Source organism: Elephantulus edwardii, unplaced genomic scaffold (assembly GCF_000299155.1).
Source record: "Elephantulus edwardii isolate Elephantulus edwardi_28Jun2011 unplaced genomic scaffold, EleEdw1.0 scaffold00110, whole genome shotgun sequence".
Lineage (NCBI taxonomy): Eukaryota > Metazoa > Chordata > Mammalia > Macroscelidea > Macroscelididae > Elephantulus > Elephantulus edwardii.
Genome location: NW_006399860.1, coordinates 3,580,410 through 3,591,356, shown reverse-complemented (window position 1 = coordinate 3,591,356; position 10,947 = coordinate 3,580,410).

The window sequence follows — 10,947 nt, the reverse complement described above, 5'->3', positions numbered from 1 at the left end:
CCTTTCCTGATAGCTGTTGTATTTTATTAATTTTGTAGATAACTCATTTAGGAAAATTTGCAAAAGATCACTTAGCTCAAAATTCCTCTTAAGATCACAGTGACCCAATAGGTTGGCTTAAGAGCAGAACAGCTGGGAAAGCTGAATTAGTTGAGAGCAAGATGAGCATTTCAAGTTTTATGGGTTTTTTTTCCAAATGTTATCTCACTCGCTCTCAAAGTGATTTATTCATGTGAAATTGCTTGAATTTCCTCTTAGCATATTAGTATCTGGGCACTCACACTTCCAGTTTGCGCCTGAAGGTTTAAAGAATAAATATCCTAGCAAACAAAGTCTGAGCTACGTTGCCTTTTATTATTTAATTCCTACATTTCATTGTATTATCTATGTAAAAACTTACTGGTTGAAAAAAGTAAAAATTTAAAGGCTTAGATGCAGAATTCACCTCTTAACAGGAGGAGAGTCAAGATGATATTGGGGGGGGGGAAGCATATGAGATAGAAGATGGTGTTGCAGCACCTTTGGAAAAGAAAATGAGTTATAACTTGGAAGTAGACATCCCAACAATTTTAATATTCTTTAAAACTTAACTTTAATATTCACTGTACAATCGGCCACCTGTTGTTACGTAACATAGTCAGGATCGACTCAGAGCTGGCGCTGCAGTGGGTTTTCACACAGGAGTTGATTGTCCATCTTTCTCCTATGGAGCACCTGGTGGATTCAAATTGTATGTCTCTGGGTTGGCAGCATAATTCTTTACCACTAGTCCACCAGAGCTCCTTAAATCAGCCAACTAGTCAACATAATTACAAATCTATGTAGTTACAAATACAAGCATATCCTAAACATGTGCTCAGAGGACTTTAAAATCTATTTAATCATACATGTTTTAAAAAAATAATACCCCCAAATTAAATTTAATTTCATAAAAGTTCACTTTTGTAAACTTTTTCTGTATACCAACTAGTATGTTAAACATTTTATGTACACATTTTAAAAGAAGGTTATATATTAGATCATACATTATTATTATTACATTAGATTATACATAAGTTTATAGAAGAGGTTATACCTTGTTGTTGCTGTTGTTGTTATGTGCCATTGAATTGCTTGTGATTCCTAGTGACCCTGCGTACAACAGCTCTGAACCCTGCTCTATCCTGTGCCAATCTTATTGTTTTATTGTCACCTACTCCTCATTACCCCAGTCACTGAGTTAATCCATCTCATTGAGGCTCTTCTTCTCTTATGCTGTCCCTCTACCCTCCCAAGCATGATGTCCCTCTCAAAGGATTGGTCCCTCCTTGCAACATGCCCAAAGTATTCAGAATCATTGCCATCAAGGAGGAGTGAGGTTTCATCTTCTCTAGGATGAACTTGATTTTTCTTCTAACAGTCCATGGTATGTTCAATTATACATCAAGAAGATAAACTAATATATTTGCACCTATCTAGGACAATACTGGTGGCCTCTTGGATAAGGAATTTGACTGTCAACCAAAAGGCTGGTGGTTCAAATTTACCAGCTGTTCCAAGGGAGAAATGTAGGCAATCTCTTCCTGTGTGATTTTAGATTCTGAAAAACCTACTGGAGGGTCACCTATTAGTTGTTTCCAACTCAGTGGCATAAAAAAAAGGACAAGGGGACAAAACTAAATTTTATCATTCAGGGATGGAGGAAGAGAATCTTGTTGGCTCTGACTTCCAAGACTAAGAAAGGCTTATGTGAATAAGGACAACCATAGACTGTTGTTAAGCGTTGTCATGTTAACTCCAACTCACAGTGATCATATTTATGACAAAATAAAATCCTGCCTTTTCTTGTATCATGCTCACAATTATTGCTATTCTCGAGCTCATGGTTGCAGACACTGTGTAAGTGTATCACATCTTGAAGGCAAGTTCCATTTCTGTTGTTGTTGCTGACCACCTTCATAATCAAATATGATATCCTTTTTAAAGGAGTGATCCCTCCTGATACCATGTGAAAAATACATGAGATAATGTCTCATTATCCTTGATCCTAAGACATATTTGCAGTTCCCTTCTTTCAAGACAAGTTTATTTGTTCTTATGGAAGTCCATAATATATACAATACTTTCATCAGCACTATAATTCAAAGGCATCAATTTTTTCTTAGCTTTCATATACATATGAAGTAATTGAATATAACATTATTTGTGTTAGGCACATAATAGTTACTTTTACTTTTAAAGTTGATAAAAAATTTTTTGCTCTACATTTGCCAAATGCAGTGAACACATCATGCATCTTGGTTGTTATTTTCATGAATGTTGATTGTAAAATGAAATTCCTGACAACTTCAATATTTTCTCCATTTATTATAATGCTACTATTGCTCCAATTGTGAACATTTTTGTTTATTTTACACTAGATATAATCCATATTGGAGGCTGGTTTTGGTATATATCAGTGAGTATTTCATATCTTTGCTTTGCTTTCAATAAGTAAAGCTATAGCATCTCTATTAACCCACATTGGTAGTGAGTCTTCCTCCAATCCAGATGCTATTTTTCCATGTAGTGTAACCTCTCATATTATTATATAAACATACACACTAAATAAATATGATAAAAGATATATCCCTGCTAAAACCTTTCCTGATTTCAAACTATTAATTATCCCCTCAGCTTGTTGAATAAATGCCTTTTGGTACAGTTTCCAAAGAAGTGCAATTAAATATGCTGATATTCCCATTCTTCACAGTGTTATCCATAATTTACTGTGATCAACACTGTTATATGGATTGCATAAGCAATAAAAAACACACACTTCTGGTATTCCTTGCTTTTACCCAAGACATATTTTATGTTAATAGTAACATTTGTCATTCTACGTCCTCATCTAAATTTGGCTCATATTTCTGTAATGCTACTGAATGACATGTTAATATACTACTGAATGACATATTAATATACTACAGTAACTATTTTTAAATTATTTCCAGAAAGTTTTTAAGTACCTGTGATATTAATGTTATTTTATGCTAGTTTATGCACTTTCTTTCATTACTTTTCTTTGGAGTGGACACAAATATGAATTTATTCCACTTCACTTACCCAGTATCTCCTTCAAAACCTCTTGATATGGATAAATGACCACTTATGGTTTTCCTTTGTTTGTTGAAACATCTCAAATGGTATTCTATCTGATATTAGAATGTTACTTATCACAAATGCCTTTAGAATAGTTTGGACTTATTTAATTTGATTGAAAGCTACGTCCTATCACCTTTGTGAACCATGTGTCTGCAGCAGTTGAGGCAGCTGGAGAGCATTACCCAAGAGGGGACTAATGAATGTGTATAAAAATAATTGTCAAAAGTTATGACACTATATATGTTTATACTCATTAAAAATTTGATCTGGCAGAGCACAGAATTACAGAAGAAGATCACTAATATGGCATACAAATAAAATCTTGCTGGAAAAAATTTTTAAATGGCTGGATCAGTATATTAAAAAGAACTGGAAGAATTCAAGCTGGATTCAGAAGAGAATATGGAATAAGGGAGGCCATTGCTGACATCAAATGGATCTTGGCTGACAGCAGAGAATATAATATATTTTTTTACTTTCATTTGATTGACTATATAAAGACATTTCACCAGCATAGCATAACATATATTGATACTATTAAAATGTAGAAATTTCAGATGACTTGAGACCTATACTTAGCTAAAGAAACAGTCATTCAAAAATACAAAGGTGTTCCTCCTTTTCTGATGCCACCAGCCTAGGCCAGCCTCCTCTCCTGATGCCTCTGGCCCATGCCAGGACCTTCTGATGTTGACACATGCACCGGGACCTGATGTGACTTGTGTCAAGACATGACACATGCTAGGAGCAACACTAGAACTTGAATGAGGTACATGCGGGGGAGGGGTGACTTCTGTTTGGCTAGATCATGTGAGGCCCCTTAGGCTAAATCAGAAGTGAACAAGACAGCTGGATCTCATTCTTGAAGGAAAAATCAACGCATCCTGGTTTTCCAATCAGATCTCTGTGTGCTGCTTTGTGACTCCCCACGTCCAGTCCACCAACTACCTTTAGTCCCAGAACACTTAGGGCTAGCCTAGCTGCGGCAGTCATCTGACAGAGGAAGCTGTTTTTACAGGTCTTTTCTCTAATGAACTGAAGCAGTTCTTCCAGACAGAAACCCAGAAAGTGTTGCTTCCCCACCATCTTTTGAAGTGGTGACTTCAGATAAAGAATCTGCTATTGCCTCTGACATGAAAAACTCTACTATAACTATGTCATATAGGAAGTATGCTACCTCACCCCCTACACAAACAAGAAGTCACACCAAAAAAGTGACACAGTATCAGTGGAATTCCTGAAGCCAGAAAGTCTGATGAAACATTCCAACACGGACTCTGAAAGAACAATGATTGAATATGTTCAATGGGTGAAAGACAAATTTGAAAAATTATAGGATGCTGCAAGCAAAAACAAGGTGGTGGTTGTTGTTATGTGCGGTTGAGTTGCTTTTGACTGACCCTTTGTACAAGAGCCCTAAACCCTGCTTTATCCTGTGCCAATCACACTATGTTTGACACACCTACTACCATTACCCCAATCACTGAATTGATCCATTACATCAAGGGTCTTCCTCTCTTACGCTGTCCCTCTAACCCTCCCAAACATGATGTCACTCTTCACAAATTGATCCCTCCTTGCAACGCACCTAAAGAATTTCAGATGAAGCTTCAGAATCCTTGCCTACAAGGAGCAGCCTGGCTTCACCCTCTCCAGGACAAAATTATTTGTTCTCCTAGCAGTCCATGGTATATTCAATACTCTTCTCCAGAACCACAGCTCAAAGGCATCGATTCTTTTTCTAGCATCTCTAGTCATTTTTTAGCTCTCTGGCCCATAACATGCAATTAAAAAGATTATGGCCTGGATCAGAGGCACCTTAGTCTCCAGCATGACATTGTTACACGTAATTCAGTACTCTGGAAGGGCCCTGACAACTGACTTTCCCAGTGCAATTTGTCTCTTGATTTCTTGGCTACTGGTAACCAGAATGTTGATTGTGGAGACAAGCAAACGAACACTGTTAACACGCTCAATCTCTTAACCATCTAGAATGATGCTGCCAATTGACCTAGGGGTGAGAATCTTTGTTTTCTTGATGCTGAGAATCAATCCATATTGAAGGTTGTAGTCCTTGGACTTCTGCAGCAAGTGATTCAAGTCCTCCTCAGTTTCAGCAAGTAAGATTGTGTCATCTTCATAATGCAGGTTTTTGATGAATCTTCCTCCAATCCTGATGCCACATTCCTCCTTGTACAGCCCAGCATCCCAGATGATCTGTTCTGCATACAGATTGAAAAGATATGGAGATAGAATACATCTCAAATCAGAAGGAGCTTAAGAAAACAATCTAAAACAATACAAATGAAACAAATGAGGCATTAGAGGCTATGGAAAAACAAGAGACCACAATCCAAAATATGAGGAACAATGTTTCACATGTTGTCAACATGATGGAGGGACACATGAACAGGGTAGAAGAGATGGAACACAGATTCAGTGAAATAAAAGATAGAATTGTCACCACTGATCTGCTAGAACAAAAAGCAGACTCAAAAAGGAAGGAATAAGAAGAAAACCTAAGAATAATATGGGACACCATCATGAGAAATTAACATGTGCATAATTGAAATCCCAGAACAAGAAGAAGCAACTAAAGGAACCAAAAAGTTATAGAAGAATTATTAGGAGAAAAAGTTTCAGGCATAATGAAGAATGAAAGAATATATATTCAAGAAGCTGAGAGAACATAATATAGAATAGATCCCAAAAGGAAAACATCAAGACATAGTCAAATTTTCCAGAACCAAAGATAAGGAGAGAATTCTGAGAACAGTGAGGGAGAAACAAAGAGTAACCTATAGGAGAGAGCTAATAAGATTAAGTGTTGATTTTACAGCAGAAACCATCCAAGCAGGAGGATATATATGAAATGACATATATTGAACACTCAAGGAACACCACTGTCAATCAAGAATATTATACCCAGAAAAAGTGTCCATCAAATATGAAGACAAGATCAAGATATTCCCAGAAAAACAGAACCTAAGGGAGTTTGTAAAAACAAAACCAACATTGCAGGAAAACCTGAGACGTTCTTCTTACAGAGGTGTAACAGAAAGCAGGATGGACCAAAGTGACTAGCAAAAGCACTGAAAAGGACTCAATAAGACACCAAAAAGAACTCAACAAAATGATAGCAATGAAACCTTGCCTCTCAATAATCACACTGAATGTAAATGATTTAAATGCATCACCAAAGAGAACAAGAGTAGCAGATTTGATAAAAAAAAACCCAAAATTCATAAATATGCTCTTTACAAGAGACACATGTGAAAAATGAAGATAAAGAAAGACTAAAAAGAGGCCGCAGAATGCAAGACTGTGCAGCACAAAGTGGGACTGCATAGTAGGAAGCTGGCCTGTGCTGACTGCACTGCCCCCATAGTCACTTGGGAGTGTGAGTGAGGGGGAACAACACAAAACTACTGTCTCACTTGACCATGTGGTATCCCCTAACTTAAGCAAAAGGGAGGTACTGGGCACCTCGATGGAAGTAAAAGCCACTTCCAGAAGGGAAGAAAAGGCTTCCTCCTTTTTCATTCAGGTATTTTGTGGAAAAAAAATTGCTGACAAGCCCGAGGCCTTGTGAATCTTGGGCCAAGAGGGGAATGCAAATATATAGGTCCTTCACAATACATTGCTGTATAATTTTATAGTTATAACAACTTAATATCAACTATGAAAAGACTACCGTAATGTCAAGAAAACAGCAGTCCACATCAGGCATTATAAAAAAACAAAACCTGCTCCTAAAAAAGTAGACCCAGTAAATATCCCGGAAAGAACCAGAAGAAATATGTTGATGTAGAGCTAATTGATCAACTACAGAAAATGATGCATATGTGGGAAGAAACATGGAAGTCAATAAGAGAACAAATACTTTAGAGACAACAATCAAGAAGAAATATATAGTTGAGGTGAAGTTGTACAGATATGGGTGAAAATTCAAAATATGGAAGAAATAAAATGATAGAATAGACAAAGAGGAACCAGAAATTAAAAAATTATCACAAGACACAGAGGGCACAGCCAACACAGTACTGGAAATGACAGAAAAGCATGAAAATTCAATCCAGAATATTAAGAACAAAATGTCAGAAGTGACCAACAAACATGCTGGTTGGACAAAAAAGTAGAACTGAAGAGGCAGAACAGAGATTCAGTGAGCTGGAAGACAAGAGCCTCACTAGAAACATACTTGAAGAAAAATCAGAGATGAGATGTGAATAAAATGAAGAAATTATTAAAATTATGTCAGATAGCATCAAATGGAATAACATACATATGACTGGAATTCCAGAACACAAGTGTGGCAGGGAAATCACTGAGAAGATTGTCGAAGAAGTACTAGAAGAAAACTTCCCAGGGTTTTTGAAGAATGGGGAAATCCACATTCAAAAGCACAGAGAACACCAAATAAACTAGACAAAAAATTAAAAACACCAAGACATATCATAGTCAAATTGTCCAAATTAAAAAATAAGGATAGAATTCTAAAAGCAGCACAAGAAAAACAGAGTTACCTACAAAGGGGAAACAATTAGATTAAGTTCTGACTTCTCAGCAGAAACTATGTGAGTTACAAGGCTATGGGATGCCATATACAAAAAAGTTGAAAGATAACAATTGCCAGCCAAGGATCCTATATTCAGCTTATCTCTATCAAATTCAAAGGACAAATAAGATTCTTTCAGAAAAGGACCTTAAGGAATTTGTGAAAACAAGACCAAAACGACAAGAAATTTTAAGTCCTACACAAAGAGGCACCAAAGGAAAGTTAATGGACTATAGTAACCAGAAACAATAGAAAAAGAAACACAACAAAATGTCAAAAGTAAAACTTGGCCTGACAATGATCACACTTAATGTGAATAGACTAAATGCACCAATTAAGAGAAAAAGAGTAGCAGAATGGATTAAAAAAAAAAATAAAAAGCCCTATCAATATGCTGCCTAAAAGGGACACATCTAATAAAGTAAGGGAAAGACAGACTCAAAATCAAAGGCAAAAATATACCAAGGAAATGGCAACCTCAAAAAAGCAGGAGTGGCAATACTAATCTCTGATAAAATAGATTTTAGAATGAAAACTACTATTGAAGATGAGGAAGGGCATTACATAGTGATTAAAGGCACAATAGATCAAGAAGACATAAACTTGCTCAACATCTATGCAGCAAATGATAGACCTACAAAATAAATTAACCAAATTGAAGAGAGAAATATACAGCACCACAATAGTCGTAGGAGATTTCAATACACCACTATCACTAAAGTATATGTCAACTCAAAAGAAACTCAACAAAGATGCAGAAGATCTAAACTATACAATCAGACAACTTGAACTTGATGATGTATTCAGAGAACTGCACCCAACTAAAACTCAATTAACTTTCTTCTCAAGTGCACATTGTACATTTTCCAGAATTGATAATATATTAGGACACAAAGCAAGCCGCAACAAATGAAAAAAACATTGAAATAATACAAAGTATTTTCTCAGACCACAATGTCATAAAACTAGAAATTAACCACAGAAGAGTAAAGCTTAGAAAACCACCCATGTGGAAACTAAATAACTCTCTGCTAGAACATGGTTGTGGTGTAAAAGAAATAAATAATGAAATAAAAAAAGTTATTTGAAACAAATGATAATGAAAATACAACTTACTAAAACATCTGGGACATAGCTAAAGCAGTCCTCAAGGGGCAGTTCATGTCATTAGGCGCACACACACACACACATACAAGAAAGATAAAGAAAGAAGAATCAATGATCTCAACAACTTCAACAAATAGAAAAAGATTAACAATCTAAATCCTACACCCTTTAGAAGAAAAGAAATTATAAGGACAAGAGCTGAAATCAATGAGATAGAAAATAGAAAAACAGTTGAAATCATCGATAAAATCAGAAGCTGGCTTTTTGAAAGGGTCAATAAAATCGACAAAACTTTGGCAAATTTAACAATAGAAAAAAAGACACAGATAATTTGATTAAGAAATGACAGAAGTAATTTAGAGATAACAAGAGAACAAGAGAAAATTACATCGATAATAGAATACGACAAAAAGCTATATTCTGATACATTTGAAAACCTAGAGGGAATGGACAAATTCCATGAAATGCATCCCTGTTCAGATTGACAAGGATAGATATAGAACACTTGAACAGACCCATCACAGGAGAAGAAATTTGAAAAGGTCATAAAAAGACTTCTTCATAAGAAAAGTCCTGGTCTAGATGACTTCACAGCTGAATTCTACCAAACATTCAGAGAGGACTTAGCACCCATTCTACTTAAATTATTGCAAAAAATTGAAAAAGAAGGAACACTTCCAGAGTCATTCTATGAAACAAGCATAACCCTAATACAAAAACCAGTCAAAGATATTACCAAGAAAGAAAACTACAAACCAATATCTCCCATGAATATAGATGCAAAAATACTTAACAAAATCTTAGCCAATAGAATTCAAAAGCATATCAAAGAGTAATTTACCATGACCAGGTGGGATTTATAACAGTTAGGCAAGCATGGTTCAACATAATAATCAATATAATTCACTTTATTAACAAAGTAAATAAAAAGAACCATATGATCTTAGCAATTGATGCAGAACAGACATTTGACAAAATCCAACATAACTTCCTGAGAAAGACACTCAGCAAAACTGGAATAGAAGGGAATTTCTTCAATGTATTGAAAAGTATACATGCAAAGCCAAAAGCCAATGGAAAAAGTTATATTTTCCATATTTTTTTCAATGGAAAAAGACTAAAAACATTTTCCTTGCAAACAGGTACTAGACAAGGATGCCCACTGTCACCACTTCTTTTCAATATTGTATTAGAAATGCCTGATAGGGCAATACGACAAGAGAAAGAAGTAAAAAGCACCCAGATCAGCAAAGAGATGGCTCAAATGTTGTTATATGCAGATGATTTAATAGTGTACACAGAAAATTTCAAAGGAAAAAACAACAACAACAAAACCCAAAAATCTAAATACCAAAAACAAAACTGTTAGAGTTGATAGGCCAGTTTAGTAGAGTGGCAGGATATAAGAGCAATATCTAAAAATCAATAAGATTCTTCTTCAGTAACAATGAAAACTTAGAGAAGGAAATCAAGAAAGTAATACTATTTACAACAGCCAAACACAATTTGAGTTACTTGGGAATGAACCTAACTAGAGACACAAAAGACCAATGCAAAGAAAGCTACAGAACATTTCAGCAAGACACAATAAAAGACCGAAAGAAATGGGAAAATGTGCCCTGTTCATGGATAGGAAGACTCAATATTGTGAAAATGACAATCCTGCCAAAGGCAATCTCCATTTAAATTCAATCCCTATCCAGATACCGTATTTATTTTTCAAAGATATTTAAAGAGAAATGAACATATTTATTTGGAGATGTAAGAGACCATAAATAAGTAAAACACCTCTGAGAAACAATAATGAGGTTGGAGGCATAGCACTCCCTGACCTCAAAACCTACTACATAGCAGTAGTAACCAAAACAGCATGGTACTGGCACAATGACAGGCACATAGAATAATGGAACAGAATTGAGAACCCAGAAATAGACCCAGATATCTATAGTCAATAGATATTCAAAAAGGAAGTCAAAGCTATCAAATGGGAAAATGATAATCTCTTCAACAAATGGTGCTGGCAAAACTGAACTTCCACCTGCAGAAAGATGAAACAGGATCCATATAACACACCATACACAAAAATCAACACATGACAGATCAGAAACTTGAGAGTAAAGCCCCAAACCATAACATTCATAAGAGACAAACTGGGATTA